Below are 16,561 nucleotides of genomic sequence, written 5' to 3'. Positions count from 1 at the left end.
AGAAAAATAAGTTTAGAAAAAAAAATTCTAAGAAAACGGTTTGCCAATGGTACTTCCCGACTCCATAGTGATGAGATCTTCAAAAGTCAGTTTCTGTATTGTAGTGGTTATCACATTCGCCTAAAACACAAAAGGTCCCCAGTTCGAAACTGGGCAGAAATGTGCTGTTATCTTTAGAATTTTAAAACAAGGGATTTTTGGTTGAAATGCCAAATAAAAATGCAATCATATAAAAAGTTTATTTCAGAATGCCATAATGTATGTCAAAGATCATTTTTTATTGGATTGCGGGAGATGCTGTTTCCATGTAGTTTCTGTAGTGTAGTGGTTATCACGTTCGCCTCACACGCGAAAGGTCCTCAGTTCAAAACTGGGCAGAAACATATTTTGTTACCTAAACACTTTGAATTCAATAATTTATATTTTGATAACTATCTACTGTTGCATTGCTCATTGAAAAAGCAAGCAAAAATCATATTGCAGAATATCAAAAGTCAATTTCCCTTCTACCATGCATATTGGATGGTGTTGCATTCATGAAGTACCTGTAGTGTAGAGTTATTCACATTTACCCAATATGCATAAGGTCCCCCTTCAAAATTGGTCAGAAATACATTAAAAAAATATTTTTTTAGTAAATACAATGATCAGAATTGATAATAAGTGAATGTGTCCTCTTGAAATGCAAAGTGGAAAAAAAAGCGCCAAAATTATTAGAAAATAGGAAAAAAAGTTTAGAAAAAATTATATTTGTAAGAAAAGCATGTGTCATTTGTACTTCCAGACTAGATAGTGATGGGATCCACAAGAGTCAGTTTCTGTAGTGTAGTGGTTATCACGTTCGCCTAACACGCGAAAGGTCCCCAGTTCAAAACTGGGCAGAAACAATGTTTTAGCTTTAGAATTTTAAAACAATGAATTTTTGGGTAAAATGCTCAATAAAAATACAATCAGATAAAAAGTTTATTTTAGCATGCCATACTGAATGTCAAAGATCATTTTTTATTGGATGATGGTCGCAAATTTTTCATGTAGTATCTGTAGTGTAGTGATTTCATGTTTGCCTCACACGTGAAAGGTCCCCAGTTCGAAATTGGCAGAAACATATTTTGTTACCTAAACACTTTGAATTCAATAATTTATATTTTGATAACTATATACTGTTGCATTGCTCAATGAAAAAGCAAGCAAAAAATCATATTGCAGAATATCAAAAGTCAATTTCCCTTCTACCATGCATATTGGATGGTGTTGCATTCATGAAGTACCTGTAGTGTAGAGTTATTCACATTTACCCAATATGCATAAGGTCCCCCTTCAAAATTGGTCAGAAATACATTAAAAAAATATTTTTTTAGTAAATACAATGATCAGAACTATTAATAAGTAAATGTGTCCTCTTGAAATGCTAAGTGGAAAAATAGCATAGAAATTATTAGAATATAGAAAAATAAGTTTAGAAAAAAAAAATTCTAAGAAAACGGTTTGCCAATGGTACTTCCCGACTCCATAGTGATGAGATCTTCAAAAGTCAGTTTCTGTATTGTAGTGGTTATCACATTCGCCTAAAACACAAAAGGTCCCCAGTTCGAAACTGGGCAGAAATATGCTGTTTTCTTTAGAATTTTAAAACAAGGGATTTTTGGTTGAAATGCCAAATAAAAATGCAATTATATAAAAAGTTTATTTCAGAATGCCATAATGTATGTCAAAGATCATTTTTTATTGGATGGCGGGAGATGCTGTTTCCATGTAGTTTCTGTAGTGTAGTGGTTATCACGTTCGCCTCACACGCGAAAGATCCCAAGTTCAAAACTGGGCAGAAACATATTTTGTTACCTAAACACTTTGAATTCAATAATTTATATTTTGATAACTATCTACTGTTGCATTGCTCAATGAAAAAGCAAGCAAAAATCATATTGCAGAATATCAAAAGTCAATTTCCCTTCTACCATGCATATTGGATGGTGTTGCATTCATGAAGTACCTGTAGTGTAGTATTATTCACATTTAGCCAATATGCATAAGGTTCCCCTTCAAAATTGGTCAGAAATACATGAAAAATAGATTTTTTTATTAAATACAATGATCAGAACTATTAATAAGTGAATGTGTCCTCTTGAAATGCAAAGTGGAAAAAATAGCATAGAAATGATTAGAAAATAGAAAAATAAGTTTAGAAAAACAAATTCTAAGAAAACGGTTTGCCAATGGTACTTCCCGACTCCATAGTGATGAGATCTTCAAAAGTCAGTTTCTGTATTGTAGTGGTTATCACATTCGCCTAAAACACAAAAGGTCCCCAGTTCGAAACTGGGCAGAAATATGCTGTTATCTTTAGAATTTTAAAACAAGGGATTTTTGGTTGAAATGCAAATAAAAATACAATCATATAAAAAGTTTATTTCAGAATGCCATAATGTATGTCAAAGATCATTTTTTATTGGATGGCGGGAGATGCTGTTTCCATGTAGTTTCTGTAGTGTAGTGGTTATCACGTTCGCCTCACACGCGAAAGGTCCCCAGTTCGAACCTGGGCAGAAACATGTTTTGTTACCTAAACACTTTGAATTCAATAATTTATATTTTGATAACTATCTACTGTTGCATTGCTCAATGAAAAAGCAAGCAAAAATCATATTGCAGAATATCAAAAGTCAATTTCCCTTCTACCATGCATATTGGATGGTGTTGCATTCATGAAGTACCTGTAGTGTAGAGTTATTCACATTTACCCAATATGCATAAGGTCCCCCTTCAAAATTGGTCAGAAATACATAAAAAAAAGATTTTTTTTAGTAAATACAATGATCAGAATTGATAATAAGTGAATGTGTCCTCTTGAAATGCAAAGTGGAAAAATAGCGTCAAAATTATTAGAAAATAGGAAAAAAAAGTTTAGAAAAAATTATATTTCTAAGAAAAGCATGTGTCATTTGTACTTCCAGAGTAGATAGGGATGTGATACACGAGAGTCAGTTTCTGTAGTGTAGTGGTTATCACGTTCGCTTAACATGCAAAAGGTCCCCAGTTCGAAACTGAGCAGAAACAGTCTTTTAGCTTTAGAATTTTAAAAGAATGAATTTTTGGGTGAAATGTTCAATAAAAATACAATCAGATAAAAAGTATATTTTAGCATGCCATACTGAATGTCAAAGATCATTTTTTATTGGATGATGGTCGCAAATTTTTCATGTAGTATCTGTAGTGTAGTGATTTCATGTTTGCCTCACACGTGAAAGGTCCCCAGTTCGAAATTGGCAGAAACATAGTTTGTTACCTAAACACTTTGAATTCAATAATTTATATTTTGATAACTATATACTGTTGCATTGCTCAATGAAAAAGCAAGCAAAAAATCATATTGCAGAATATCAAAAGTCAATTTCCCTTCTACCATGCATATTGGATGGTGTTGCATTCATGAAGTACCTGTAGTGTAGTATTATTCACATTTAGCCAATATGCATAAGGTTCCCCTTCAAAATTGGTCAGAAATACATTAAAAATAGATTTTTTTATTAAATACAATGATCAGAACTATTAATAAGTGAATGTGTCCTCTTGAAATGCAAAGTGGAAAAAATAGCATAGAAATTATTAGAAAATAGAAAAATAAGTTTAGAAAAAAAAATTCTAAGAAAACGGTTTGCCAATGGTACTTCCCGACTCCATAGTGATGAGATCTTCAAAAGTCAGTTTCTGTATTGTAGTGGTTATCACATTCGCCTAAAACACAAAAGGTCCCCAGTTCGAAACTGGGCAGAAATATGCTGTTATCTTTAGAATTTTAAAACAAGGGATTTTTGGTTGAAATGCCAAAAAAAATGCAATCATATAAAAAGTTTATTTCAGAATGCCATAATGTATGTCAAAGATAATTTTTTATTGGATGGCGGTAGATGCTGTTTCCATGTAGTTTCTGTAGAGTAGTGGTTATCACGTTCGCCTCACACGCGAAAGGTCCCCAGTTCGAAACTGGGCAGAAATATATTTTGTTACCTAAACACTTTGAATTCAATAATTTATATTTTGATAACTATCTACTGTTGCATTGCTCAATGAAAAAGCAAGCAAAAATCATATTGCAGAATATCAAAAGTCAATTTCCCTTCTACCATGCATATTGGATGGTGTTGCATTCATGAAGTACCTGTAGTGTAGAGTTATTCACATTTACCCAATATGCATAAGGTCCCCCTTCAAAATTGGTCAGAAATACATTAAAAAATATTTTTTTAGTAAATACAATGATCAGAATTGATAATAAGTGAATGTGTCCTCTTGAAATGCAAAGTGGAAAAATAGCGTCAAAATTATTAGAAAATAGGAAAAAAGTTTAGAAAAAATTATATTTCTAAGAAAAGCATGTGTCATTTGTACTTCCAGACTAGATAGTGATGGGATCCACGAGAGTCAGTTTCTGTAGTGTAGTGGTTATCACATTCGCCTAACACGCGAAAGGTCCCCAGTTCGAAACTGGGCAGAAACAATCTTTTAGCTTTAGAATTTTAAAACAATGAATTTTTGGGTAAAATGCTCAATAAAAATACAATCAGATAAAAAGTTTATTTTAGCATGCCATACTGAATGTCAAAGATCATTTTTTATTGGATGATGGTCGCAAATTTTTCATGTAGTATCTGTAGTGTAGTGATTTCATGTTTGCCTCACACGTGAAAGGTCCCCAGTTCGAAATTGGCAAAAACATATTTTGTTACCTAAACGCTTTGAATTCAATAATTTATATTTTGATAAATATATACTGTTGCATTGCTCAATGAAAAAGCAAGCAAAAAATCATATTGCAGAATATCAAAAGTCAATTTCCCTTCTACCATGCATATTGGATGGTGTTGCATTCATGAAGTACCTGTAGTGTAATATTATTCACATTTAGCCAATATGCATAAGGTTCCCCTTCAAAATTGGTCAGAAATACATTAAAAATAGATTTTTTTATTAAATACAATGATCAGAACTATTAATAAGTGAATGTGTCCTCTTGAAATGCAAAGTGGAAAAAATAGCATAGAAATTATTAGAAAATAGAAAAATAAGTTTAGAAAAAAAAATTCTATGAAAACGGTTTGCCAATGGTACTTCCCGACTCCATAGTGATGAGATCTTCAAAAGTCAGTTTCTGTATTGTAGTGGTTATCACATTCGCCTAAAACACAAAAGGTCCCCAGTTCGAAACTGGGCAGAAATGTGCTGTTATCTTTAGAATTTTAAAACAAGGGATTTTTGGTTGAAATGCCAAATAAAAATGCAATCATATAAAAAGTTTATTTCAGAATGCCATAATGTATGTCAAAGATCATTTTTTATTGGATGGCGGGAGATGCTGTTTCCATGTAGTTTCTGTAGTGTAGTGGTTATCACGTTCGCCTCACACGCGAAAGGTCCTCAGTTCAAAACTGGGCAGAAACATATTTTGTTACCTAAACACTTTGAATTCAATAATTTATATTTTGATAACTATCTACTGTTGCATTGCTCATTGAAAAAGCAAGCAAAAATCATATTGCAGAATATCAAAAGTCAATTTCCCTTCTACCATGCATATTGGATGGTGTTGCATTCATGAAGTACCTGTAGTGTAGAGTTATTCACATTTACCCAATATGCATAAGGTCCCCCTTCAAAATTGGTCAGAAATACATTAAAAAAATATTTTTTTAGTAAATACAATGATCAGAATTGATAATAAGTGAATGTGTCCTCTTGAAATGCAAAGTGGAAAAATAGCGCCAAAATTATTAGAAAATAGGAAAAAAAGTTTAGAAAAAATTATATTTCTAAGAAAAGCATGTGTCATTTGTACTTCCAGACTAGATAGTGATGGGATCCTCAAGAGTCAGTTTCTGTAGTGTAGTGGTTATCACATTCGCCTAACACGCGAAAGGTCCCCAGTTCAAAACTGGGCAGAAGCAATGTTTTAGCTTTAGAATTTTAAAACAATGAATTTTTGGGTAAAATGCTCAATAAAAATACAATCAGATAAAAAGTTTATTTTAGCATGCCATACTGAATGTCAAAGATCATTTTTTATTGGATGATGGTCGCAAATTTTTCATGTAGTATCTGTAGTGTAGTGATTTCATGTTTGCCTCACACGTGAAAGGTCCCCAGTTCGAAATTGGCAGAAACATATTTTGTTACCTAAACACTTTGAATTCAATAATTTATATTTTGATAAATATATACTGTTGCATTGCTCAATGAAAAAGCAAGCAAAAAATCATATTGCAGAATATCAAAAGTCAATTTCCCTTCTACCATGCATATTGGATGGTGTTGCATTCATGAAGTACCTGTAGTGTAGTATTATTCACATTTAGCCAATATGCATAAGGTTCCCCTTCAAAATTGGTCAGAAATACATTAAAAATAGATTTTTTTATTAAATACAATGATCAGAACTATTAATAAGTGAATGTGTCCTCTTGAAATGCAAAGTGGAAAAAATAGCATAGAAATTATTAGAAAATAGAAAAATAAGTTTAGAAAAAAAAATTCTATGAAAACGGTTTGCCAATGGTACTTCCCGACTCCATAGTGATGAGATCTTCAAAAGTCAGTTTCTGTATTGTAGTGGTTATCACATTCGCCTAAAACACAAAAGGTCCCCAGTTCGAAACTGGGCAGAAATGTGCTGTTATCTTTAGAATTTTAAAACAAGGGATTTTTGGTTGAAATGCCAAATAAAAATGCAATCATATAAAAAGTTTATTTCAGAATGCCATAATGTATGTCAAAGATCATTTTTTATTGGATAGCGGGAGATGCTGTTTCCATGTAGTTTCTGTAGTGTAGTGGTTATCACGTTTGCCTCACACGCGAAAGGTCCTCAGTTCAAAACTGGGCAGAAACATATTTTGTTACCTAAACACTTTGAATTCAATAATTTATATTTTGATAACTATCTACTGTTGCATTGCTCATTGAAAAAGCAAGCAAAAATCATATTGCAGAATATCAAAAGTCAATTTCCCTTCTACCATGCATATTGGATGGTGTTGCATTCATGAAGTACCTGTAGTGTAGAGTTATTCACATTTACCCAATATGCATAAGGTCCCCCTTCAAAATTGGTCAGAAATACATTAAAAAAATATTTTTTTAGTAAATACAATGATCAGAATTGATAATAAGTGAATGTGTCCTCTTGAAATGCAAAGTGGAAAAAAAGCGCCAAAATTATTAGAAAATAGGAAAAAAAGTTTAGAAAAAATTATATTTCTAAGAAAAGCATGTGTCATTTGTACTTCCAGACTAGATAGTGATGGGATCCACAAGAGTCAGTTTCTGTAGTGTAGTGGTTATCACGTTCGCCTAACACGCGAAAGGTCCCCAGTTCAAAACTAGGCAGAAACAATGTTTTAGCTTTAGAATTTTAAAACAATGAATTTTTGGGTAAAATGCTCAATAAAAATACAATCAGATAAAAAGTTTTTTTTAGCATGCCATACTGAATGTCAAAGATCATTTTTTATTGGATGATGGTTGCAAATTTTTCATGTAGTATCTGTAGTGTAGTGATTTCATGTTTGCCTCACACGTGAAAGGTCCCCAGTTCGAAATTGGCAGAAACATATTTTGTTACCTAAACACTTTGAATTCAATAATTTATATTTTGATAACTATATACTGTTGCATTGCTCAATGAAAAAGCAAGCAAAAAATCATATTGCAGAATATCAAAAGTCAATTTCCCTTCTACCATGCATATTGGATGGTGTTGCATTCATGAAGTACCTGTAGTGTAGAGTTATTCACATTTACCCAATATGCATAAGGTCCCCCTTCAAAATTGGTCAGAAATACATTAAAAAAATATTTTTTTAGTAAATACAATGATCAGAACTATTAATAAGTAAATGTGTCCTCTTGAAATGCAAAGTGGAAAAATAGCATAGAAATTATTAGAATATAGAAAAATAAGTTTAGAAAAAAAAAATTCTAAGAAAACGGTTTGCCAATGGTACTTCCCGACTCCATAGTGATGAGATCTTCAAAAGTCAGTTTCTGTATTGTAGTGGTTATCACATTCGCCTAAAACACAAAAGGTCCCCAGTTCGAAACTGGGCAGAAATATGCTGTTTTCTTTAGAATTTTAAAACAAGGGATTTTTGGTTGAAATGCCAAATAAAAATGCAATTATATAAAAAGTTTATTTCAGAATGCCATAATGTATGTCAAAGATCATTTTTTATTGGATGGCGGGAGATGCTGTTTCCATGTAGTTTCTGTAGTGTAGTGGTTATCACGTTCGCCTCACACGCGAAAGATCCCCAGTTCAAAACTGGGCAGAAACATATTTTGTTACCTAAACACTTTGAATTCAATAATTTATATTTTGATAACTATCTACTGTTGCATTGCTCAATGAAAAAGCAAGCAAAAATCATATTGCAGAATATCAAAAGTCAATTTCCCTTCTACCATGCATATTGGATGGTGTTGCATTCATGAAGTACCTGTAGTGAAGTATTATTCACATTTACCCAATATGCATAAGGTCCCCCTTCAAAATTGGTCAGAAATACATAAAAAAATATTTTTTTTTAGTAAATACAATGATCAGAATTGATAATAAGTGAATGTGTCCTCTTGAAATGCAAAGTGGAAAAATAGCGTCAAAATTATTAGAAAATAGGAAAAAAAAGTTTAGAAAAAATTTTATTTCTAAGAAAAGCATGTGTCATTTGTACTTCCAGAATAGATAGGGATGTGATACACGAGAGTCAGTTTCTGTAGTGTAGTGGTTATCACGTTCGCATAACATGCAAAAGGTCCCCAGTTCGAAACTGGGCAGAAACAGTCTTTTAGCTTTAGAATTTTAAAACAATGAATTTTTGGGTGAAATGTTCAATAAAAATACAATCAGATAAAAAGTATATTTTAGCATGCCATACTGAATGTCAAAGATCATTTTTTATTGGATGATGGTCGCAAATTTTTCATGTAGTATCTGTAGTGTAGTGATTTCATGTTTGCCTCACACGTGAAAGGTCCCCAGTTCGAAATTGGCAGAAACATAGTTTGTTACCTAAACACTTTGAATTCAATAATTTATATTTTGATAACTATATACTGTTGCATTGCTCAATGAAAAAGCAAGCAAAAAATCATATTGCAGAATATCAAAAGTCAATTTCCCTTCTACCATGCATATTGGATGGTGTTGCATTCATGAAGTACCTGTAGTGTAGTATTATTCACATTTAGCCAATATGCATAAGGTTCCCCTTCAAAATTGGTCAGAAATACATTAAAAATAGATTTTTTTATTAAATACAATGATCAGAACTATTAATAAGTGAATGTGTCCTCTTGAAATGCAAAGTGGAAAAAATAGCATAGAAATTATTAGAAAATAGAAAAATAAGTTTAGAAAAAAAAATTCTAAGAAAACGGTTTGCCAATGGTACTTCCCAACTCCATAGTGATGAGATCTTCAAAAGTCAGTTTCTGTATTGTAGTGGTTATCACATTCGCCTAAAACACAAAAGGTCCCCAGTTCGAAACTGGGCAGAAATATGCTGTTATCTTTAGAATTTTAAAACAAGGGATTTTTGGTTGAAATGCCAAAAAAAATGCAATCATATAAAAAGTTTATTTCAGAATGCCATAATGTATGTCAAAGATAATTTTTTATTGGATGGCGGTAGATGCTGTTTCCATGTAGTTTCTGTAGAGTAGTGGTTATCACGTTCGCCTCACACGCGAAAGGTCCCCAGTTCGAAACTGGGCAGAAATATATTTTGTTACCTAAACACTTTGAATTCAATAATTTATATTTTGATAACTATCTACTGTTGCATTGCTCAATGAAAAAGCAAGCAAAAATTATATTGCAGAATATCAAAAGTCAATTTCCCTTCTACCATGCATATTGGATGGTGTTGCATTCATGAAGTACCTGTAGTGTAGAGTTATTCACATTTACCCAATATGCATAAGGTCCCCCTTCAAAATTGGTCAGAAATACATTAAAAAATATTTTTTTAGTAAATACAATGATCAGAATTGATAATAAGTGAATGTGTCCTCTTGAAATGCAAAGTGGAAAAATAGCGTCAAAATTATTAGAAAATAGGAAAAAAGTTTAGAAAAAATTATATTTCTAAGAAAAGCATGTGTCATTTGTACTTCCAGACTAGATAGTGATGGGATCCACGAGAGTCAGTTTCTGTAGTGTAGTGGTTATCACATTCGCCTAACACGCGAAAGGTCCCCAGTTCGAAACTGGGCAGAAACAATCTTTTAGCTTTAGAATTTTAAAACAATGAATTTTTGGGTAAAATGCTCAATAAAAATACAATCAGATAAAAAGTTTATTTTAGCATGCCATACTGAATGTCAAAGATCATTTTTTATTGGATGATGGTCGCAAATTTTTCATGTAGTATCTGTAGTGTAGTGATTTCATGTTTGCCTCACACGTGAAAGGTCCCCAGTTCGAAATTGGCAAAAACATATTTTGTTACCTAAACGCTTTGAATTCAATAATTTATATTTTGATAAATATATACTGTTGCATTGCTCAATGAAAAAGCAAGCAAAAAATCATATTGCAGAATATCAAAAGTCAATTTCCCTTCTACCATGCATATTGGATGGTGTTGCATTCATGAAGTAACTGTAGTGTAGTATTATTCACATTTAGCCAATATGCATAAGGTTCCCCTTCAAAATTGGTCAGAAATACATTAAAAATAGATTTTTTTTATTAAATACTATGATCAGAACTATTAATAAGTGAATGTGTCCTCTTGAAATGCAAAGTGGAAAAAATAGCATAGAAATTATTAGAAAATAGAAAAATAAGTTTAGGAAAAAAAATTCTAAGAAAACGGTTTGCCAATGGTACTTCCCGACTCCATAGTGATGAGATCTTCAAAAGTCAGTTTCTGTATTGTAGTGGTTATCACATTCGCCTAAAACACAAAAGGTCCCCAGTTCGAAACTGGGCAGAAATATGCTGTTATCTTTAGAATTTTAAAACAAGGGATTTTTGGTTGAAATGCCAAATAAAAATGCAATCATATAAAAAGTTTATTTCAGAATGCCATAATGTATGTCAAAGATCATTTTTATTGGATGGCGGTAGATGCTGTTTCCATGTAGTTTTTGTAGAGTAGTGGTTATCACGTTCGCCTCACACGCGAAAGGTCCCCAGTTCGAAACTGGGCAGAAACATATTTTGTTACCTAAACACTTTGAATTCAATAATTTATATTTTGATAACTATCTACTGTTGCATTGCTCAATGAAAAAGCAAGCAAAAATCATATTGCAGAATATCAAAAGTCAATTTCCCTTCTACCATGCATATTGGATGGTGTTGCATTCATGAAGTACCTGTAGTGTAGAGTTATTCACATTTACCCAATATGCATAAGGTCCCCCTTCAAAATTGGTCAGAAATACATTAAAAAATATTTTTTTAGTAAATACAATGATCAGAATTGATAATAAGTGAATGTGTCCTCTTGAAATGCAAAGTGGAAAAATAGCGTCAAAATTATTAGAAAATAGGAAAAAAGTTTAGAAAAAATTATATTTCTAAGAAAAGCATGTGTCATTTGTACTTCCAGACTAGATAGTGATGGGATCCACGAGAGTCAGTTTCTGTAGTGTAGTGGTTATCACGTTCGCCTAACACCAAAAGGTCCCCAGTTCGAAACTGGGCAGAAACAATCTTTTAGCTTTAGAATTTTAAAACAATGAATTTTTGGGTAAAATGCTCAATAAAAATACAATCAGATAAAAAGTATATTTTAGCATGCCATACTGAATGTCAAAGATCATTTTTTATTGGATGATGGTCGCAAATTTTTCATGTAGTATCTGTAGTGTAGTGATTTCATGTTTGCCTCACACGTGGAAGGTCCCCAGTTCGAAATTGGCAGAAACATAGTTTGTTACCTAAACACTTTGAATTCAATAATTTATATTTTGATAACTATATAATGTTGCATTGCTCAATGAAAAAGCAAGCAAAAAATCATATTGCAGAATATCAAAAGTCAATTTCCCTTCTACCATGCATATTGGATGGTGTTGCATTCATGAAGTACCTGTAGTGTAGTATTATTCACATTTAGCCAATATGCATAAGGTTCCCCTTCAAAATTGGTCAGAAATACATTAAAAATAGATTTTTTTATTAAATACAATGATCAGAACTATTAATAAGTGAATGTGTCCTCTTGAAATGCAAAGTGGAAAAAATAGCATAGAAATTATTAGAAAATAGAAAAATAAGTTTAGAAAAAAAAATTCTAAGAAAACGGTTTGCCAATGGTACTTCCCTACTCCATAGTGATGAGATCTTCAAAAGTCAGTTTCTGTATTGTAGTGGTTATCACATTTGCCTAAAACACAAAAGGTCCCCAGTTCGAAACTGGGCAGAAATATGCTGTTATCTTTAGAATTTTAAAACAAGGGATTTTTGGTTGAAATGCCAAATAAAAATGCAATCATATAAAAAGTTTATTTCAGAATGCCATAATGTATGTCAAAGATCATTTTTTATTGGATGGCGGTAGATGCTGTTTCCATGTAGTTTCTGTAGAGTAGTGGTTATCACGTTCGCCTCACACGCGAAAGGTCCCCAGTTCGAAACTGGGCAGAAACATATTTTGTTACCTAAACACTTTGAATTCAATAATTTATATTTTGATAACTATCTACTGTTGCATGGCTCAATGAAAAAGCAAGCAAAAATCATATTGCAGAATATCAAAAGTCAATTTCCCTTATACCATGCATATTGGATGGTGTTGCATTCATGAAGTACCTGTAGTGTAGAGTTATTCACATTTACCCAATATGCATAAGGTCCCCCTTCAAAATTGGTCAGAAATACATTAAAAAATATTTTTTTAGTAAATACAATGATCAGAATTGATAATAAGTGAATGCGTCCTCTTGAAATGCAAAGTGGAAAAATAGCGTCAAAATTATTAGAAAATAGGAAAAAAGTTTAGAAAAAATTATATTTCTAAGAAAAGCATGTGTCATTTGTACTTCCAGACTAGATAGTGATGGGATCCACGAGAGTCAGTTTCTGTAGTGTAGTGGTTATCATGTTCGCCTAACACGCGAAAGGTCCCCGGTTCGAAACTGGGCAGAAACAATCTTTTAGCTTTAGAATTTTAAAACAATGAATTTTTGGGTAAAATGCTCAATAAAAATACAATCAGATAAAAAGTTTATTTTAGCATGCCATACTGAATGTCAAAGATCATTTTTTATTGGATGATGGTCACAAATTTTTCATGTAGTTTCTGTAGTGTAGTGATTTCATGTTTGCCTCACACGTGAAAGGTCCCCAGTTCGAAATTGGCAGAAACATATTTTGTTACCTAAACACTTTGAATTCAATAATTTATATTTTGATAAATATACAGATGTAGCCACCTTTATCTTGACTGTTTCTCCGCCGAGACGGGCGTTTAGCCACGCTAAGGCGATAGCTGAGTTTAATCACAGGCAGGCGCGTTGAGACGATCTAGATACTCATCATGCATTACACATCTCCACCACTGTGTGGCTAATGCTCCACTAATCCAGTACTTTCGATCGTACAGTATAGCGGCGGATTGATCTACAGCTCTGGCAATACTGTAGGCGTAACGGGAGGCGGTGGAAAAAGTATGGAGTACTGTACAGTACTGTATGTGTATGGAGACGCAACTACAGTAATTGTGTAAAAGGAAGAATGTACAGTACAATGTATAAACACCGTGCTTTTAAAATATATGAGCGTCTGAGTTCGCTAATGCATAATGGGAATGGAGGACTAGCAGAAGGCGGAGGAAAACACCGTGCTTTACAAATGCGAGCGTCCGAGTCCTCTAAGGCATAAACCAACAGCAATGGGGCGGGGGCCGGGCGCTGTTTGCAGTACTTTCACACATGAAATTGGAAATCTCTCATGAGGCGTCGTGGGCTAGGGGTGAAGGCTCCCACCTCCCTCGCTGGGGGTCCAGGGTTCGAGACATGATGTGCTTTCTTTCTTTTTTTTTTTTTTTTTTTCTGTAATAATGCACTGTATTATTTTATTTACATTGTAAGACAGTCAATGGAAGGGTGCACACAGGTTTCACATAAATCAAAGTACATCTGCAGGAGCGATTCTTTACGCTAAATGCACCCAAACAGCGTGAATGAAATGAGTGTATTCTGACGCTACCAACTAAGCAAAACAGTACTGTAGATCTTCAGCGTTTGTGTATTGCACAGGACCTGAATTTCCTCCCTGTGCAGGCCCCCAGGGGGGAAGGGCGATGGGGGTAGGGGGGAGACGATGGAAAATACTGTGCCTTTGAAATGCAATTACATGAGCGTCCGAGTACACTACGGCATACTGTAAACCAACACCAATGGGAAGGAAGTGCCAACCTTATTTTTAATGTGTTCCCGTGACATTCACTTTAACATTTTTTTTTCTCTCCAATACAGTACATCCAATGGAAGGATGCACACAGGTTTCACATAAATCAAAGTACAGTACATCTGCAGGAGCAATTCTTTACGCTAAATGCAACCTACAGTACAGTACTGTAAGTGAGCAAAATAGTACTACAGTGGGCGTTTGTGTATTGCACATGACCTGCATTCCCTCCCTGTCTACTGCATGATCTGTGCAGGCTCCCATGGGGGAAGGGCAACAGGCTAGCAGGAGGCGGAGGAAAACACCGTGCTTTACAAATGCGAGCGTCCGAGTCCTCTAAGGCATAAACCAACAGCAATGGGGCGAGGGCCGGGCGCTGTTTGCAGTACTTTCACACATGAAATTAGAAATCTCTCATGAGGCGTCGTGGGCTAGGGGTGAAGGCTCCCACCTCCATCGCTGGGGGTCCAGGGTTCGAGACATGATGTGCTTTCTTTCTTTTTTTTTTTTTTCTGTAATAATGCACTGTATTATTTTATTTACATTGTAAGACAGTCAATGGAAGGGTGCACACAGGTTCCACATAAATCAAAGTACATCTGCAGGAGCGATTCTTTACGCTAAATGCACCCAAACAGCGTGAATGAAATGAGTGTATTCTGACGCTACCAACTAAGCAAAACAGTACTGTAGATCTTCAGCGTTTGTGTATTGCACAGGACCTGAATTTCCTCCCTGTGCAGGCCCCCAGGGGGGAAGGGCGATGGGGGTAGGGGGGAGACGATGGAAAATACTGTGCCTTTGAAATGCAATTACATGAGCGTCCGAGTACACTACGGCATACTGTAAACCAACACCAATGGGAAGGAAGTGCCAACCTTATTTTTAATGTGTTCCCGTGACATTCACTTTAACATTTTTTTTTTCTCTCCAATACAGTACATCCAATGGAAGGATGCACACAGGTTTCACATAAATCAAAGTACAGTACATCTGCAGGAGCAATTCTTTACGCTAAATGCAACCTACAGTACAGTACTGTAAGTGAGCAAAATAGTACTACAGTGGGCGTTTGTGTATTGCACGTGACCTGCATTCCCTCCCTGTCTACTGCATGATCTGTGCAGGCTCCCATGGGGGAAGGGCAACAGGCTAGCAGGAGGCGGAGGAAAACACCGTGCTTTACAAACGCGAGCGTCCGAGTCCTCTAAGGCATAAACCAACAGCAATGGGGCGAGGGCCGGGCGCTGTTTGCAGTACTTTCACACATGAAATTAGAAATCTCTCATGAGGCATCGTGGGCTAGGGGTGAAGGCTCCCACCTCCCTCGCTGGGGGTCCAGGGTTCGAGACATGATGTGCTTTCTTTCTTTTTTCTTTTTTTTTTTTTCTGTAATAATGCACTGTATTATTTTATTTACATTGTAAGACAGTCAATGGAAGGGTGCACACAGGTTCCACATAAATCAAAGTACATCTGCAGGAGCGATTCTTTACGCTAAATGCACCCAAACAGCGTGAATGAAATGAGTGTATTCTGACGCTACCAACTAAGCAAAACAGTACTGTAGATCTTCAGCGTTTGTGTATTGCACAGGACCTGAATTCCCTCCCTGTGCAGGCCCCCAGGGGGGAAGGGCGATGGGGGTAGGGGGGAGACGATGGAAAATACTGTGCCTTTGAAATGCAATTACATGAGCGTCCGAGTACACTACGGCATACTGTAAACCAACATCAATGGGAAGGAAGTGCCAACCTTATTTTTAATGTGTTCCCGTGACATTCACTTTAACATTTTTTTTTTTCTCTCCAATACAGTACATCCAATGGAAGGATGCACACAGGTTTCACATAAATCAAAGTACAGTACATCTGCAGGAGCAATTCTTTACGCTAAATGCAACCTACAGTACAGTACTGTAAGTGAGCAAAATAGTACTACAGTGGGCGTTTGTGTATTGCACATGACCTGCATTCCCTCCCTGTCTACTGCATGATCTGTGCAGGCTCCCACGGGGGAAGGGCAACAGGCTAGCAGGAGGTGGAGGAAAACACCGTGCTTTACAAATGCGAGCGTCCGAGTCCTCTAAGGCATAAACCAACAGCAATGGGGCGAGGGCCGGGCGCTGTTTGCAGTACTTTCACACAT

General features: G+C 34.8%; 18 non-coding genes across 18 annotated transcripts; all 18 read left to right on the top strand.

The window, feature by feature from the left end:
• The first annotated feature begins 310 nt into the window (after nt 1–310).
• Nucleotides 311–383, top strand: TRNAV-CAC (transfer RNA valine (anticodon CAC)). Its single transcript has one exon. It is a non-coding gene; the product is annotated as a tRNA-Val (tRNA).
• Nucleotides 384–814: 431 nt separating this feature from the next.
• TRNAV-AAC (transfer RNA valine (anticodon AAC)) lies at nt 815–887 on the top strand. Its single transcript has one exon. It is a non-coding gene; the product is annotated as a tRNA-Val (tRNA).
• An 868-nt stretch (nt 888–1,755) lies between these two features.
• TRNAV-CAC (transfer RNA valine (anticodon CAC)) lies at nt 1,756–1,828 on the top strand. The gene has a single exon. It is a non-coding gene; the product is annotated as a tRNA-Val (tRNA).
• A 648-nt stretch (nt 1,829–2,476) lies between these two features.
• TRNAV-CAC (transfer RNA valine (anticodon CAC)) lies at nt 2,477–2,549 on the top strand. Its single transcript has one exon. It is a non-coding gene; the product is annotated as a tRNA-Val (tRNA).
• A 432-nt stretch (nt 2,550–2,981) lies between these two features.
• Nucleotides 2,982–3,054, top strand: TRNAV-AAC (transfer RNA valine (anticodon AAC)). The gene has a single exon. It is a non-coding gene; the product is annotated as a tRNA-Val (tRNA).
• Nucleotides 3,055–3,921: 867 nt separating this feature from the next.
• On the top strand, nt 3,922–3,994 carry TRNAV-CAC (transfer RNA valine (anticodon CAC)). The gene has a single exon. It is a non-coding gene; the product is annotated as a tRNA-Val (tRNA).
• A 428-nt stretch (nt 3,995–4,422) lies between these two features.
• TRNAV-AAC (transfer RNA valine (anticodon AAC)) lies at nt 4,423–4,495 on the top strand. The gene has a single exon. It is a non-coding gene; the product is annotated as a tRNA-Val (tRNA).
• Nucleotides 4,496–5,363: 868 nt separating this feature from the next.
• TRNAV-CAC (transfer RNA valine (anticodon CAC)) lies at nt 5,364–5,436 on the top strand. Its single transcript has one exon. It is a non-coding gene; the product is annotated as a tRNA-Val (tRNA).
• Nucleotides 5,437–5,866: 430 nt separating this feature from the next.
• On the top strand, nt 5,867–5,939 carry TRNAV-AAC (transfer RNA valine (anticodon AAC)). Its single transcript has one exon. It is a non-coding gene; the product is annotated as a tRNA-Val (tRNA).
• Nucleotides 5,940–6,807: 868 nt separating this feature from the next.
• TRNAV-CAC (transfer RNA valine (anticodon CAC)) lies at nt 6,808–6,880 on the top strand. Its single transcript has one exon. It is a non-coding gene; the product is annotated as a tRNA-Val (tRNA).
• A 430-nt stretch (nt 6,881–7,310) lies between these two features.
• TRNAV-AAC (transfer RNA valine (anticodon AAC)) lies at nt 7,311–7,383 on the top strand. Its single transcript has one exon. It is a non-coding gene; the product is annotated as a tRNA-Val (tRNA).
• An 868-nt stretch (nt 7,384–8,251) lies between these two features.
• TRNAV-CAC (transfer RNA valine (anticodon CAC)) lies at nt 8,252–8,324 on the top strand. The gene has a single exon. It is a non-coding gene; the product is annotated as a tRNA-Val (tRNA).
• A 432-nt stretch (nt 8,325–8,756) lies between these two features.
• Nucleotides 8,757–8,829, top strand: TRNAV-AAC (transfer RNA valine (anticodon AAC)). The gene has a single exon. It is a non-coding gene; the product is annotated as a tRNA-Val (tRNA).
• Nucleotides 8,830–9,696: 867 nt separating this feature from the next.
• Nucleotides 9,697–9,769, top strand: TRNAV-CAC (transfer RNA valine (anticodon CAC)). Its single transcript has one exon. It is a non-coding gene; the product is annotated as a tRNA-Val (tRNA).
• A 428-nt stretch (nt 9,770–10,197) lies between these two features.
• TRNAV-AAC (transfer RNA valine (anticodon AAC)) lies at nt 10,198–10,270 on the top strand. The gene has a single exon. It is a non-coding gene; the product is annotated as a tRNA-Val (tRNA).
• Nucleotides 10,271–11,138: 868 nt separating this feature from the next.
• On the top strand, nt 11,139–11,211 carry TRNAV-CAC (transfer RNA valine (anticodon CAC)). Its single transcript has one exon. It is a non-coding gene; the product is annotated as a tRNA-Val (tRNA).
• Nucleotides 11,212–12,579: 1,368 nt separating this feature from the next.
• Nucleotides 12,580–12,652, top strand: TRNAV-CAC (transfer RNA valine (anticodon CAC)). The gene has a single exon. It is a non-coding gene; the product is annotated as a tRNA-Val (tRNA).
• A 428-nt stretch (nt 12,653–13,080) lies between these two features.
• TRNAV-AAC (transfer RNA valine (anticodon AAC)) lies at nt 13,081–13,153 on the top strand. The gene has a single exon. It is a non-coding gene; the product is annotated as a tRNA-Val (tRNA).
• The last annotated feature ends 3,408 nt before the right edge of the window (nt 13,154–16,561 follow it).

This window comes from Pseudophryne corroboree, chromosome 4 (genome assembly GCF_028390025.1).
Source record: "Pseudophryne corroboree isolate aPseCor3 chromosome 4, aPseCor3.hap2, whole genome shotgun sequence".
Lineage (NCBI taxonomy): Eukaryota > Metazoa > Chordata > Amphibia > Anura > Myobatrachidae > Pseudophryne > Pseudophryne corroboree.
This window is presented reverse-complemented; position numbering and strand designations above follow the sequence as displayed.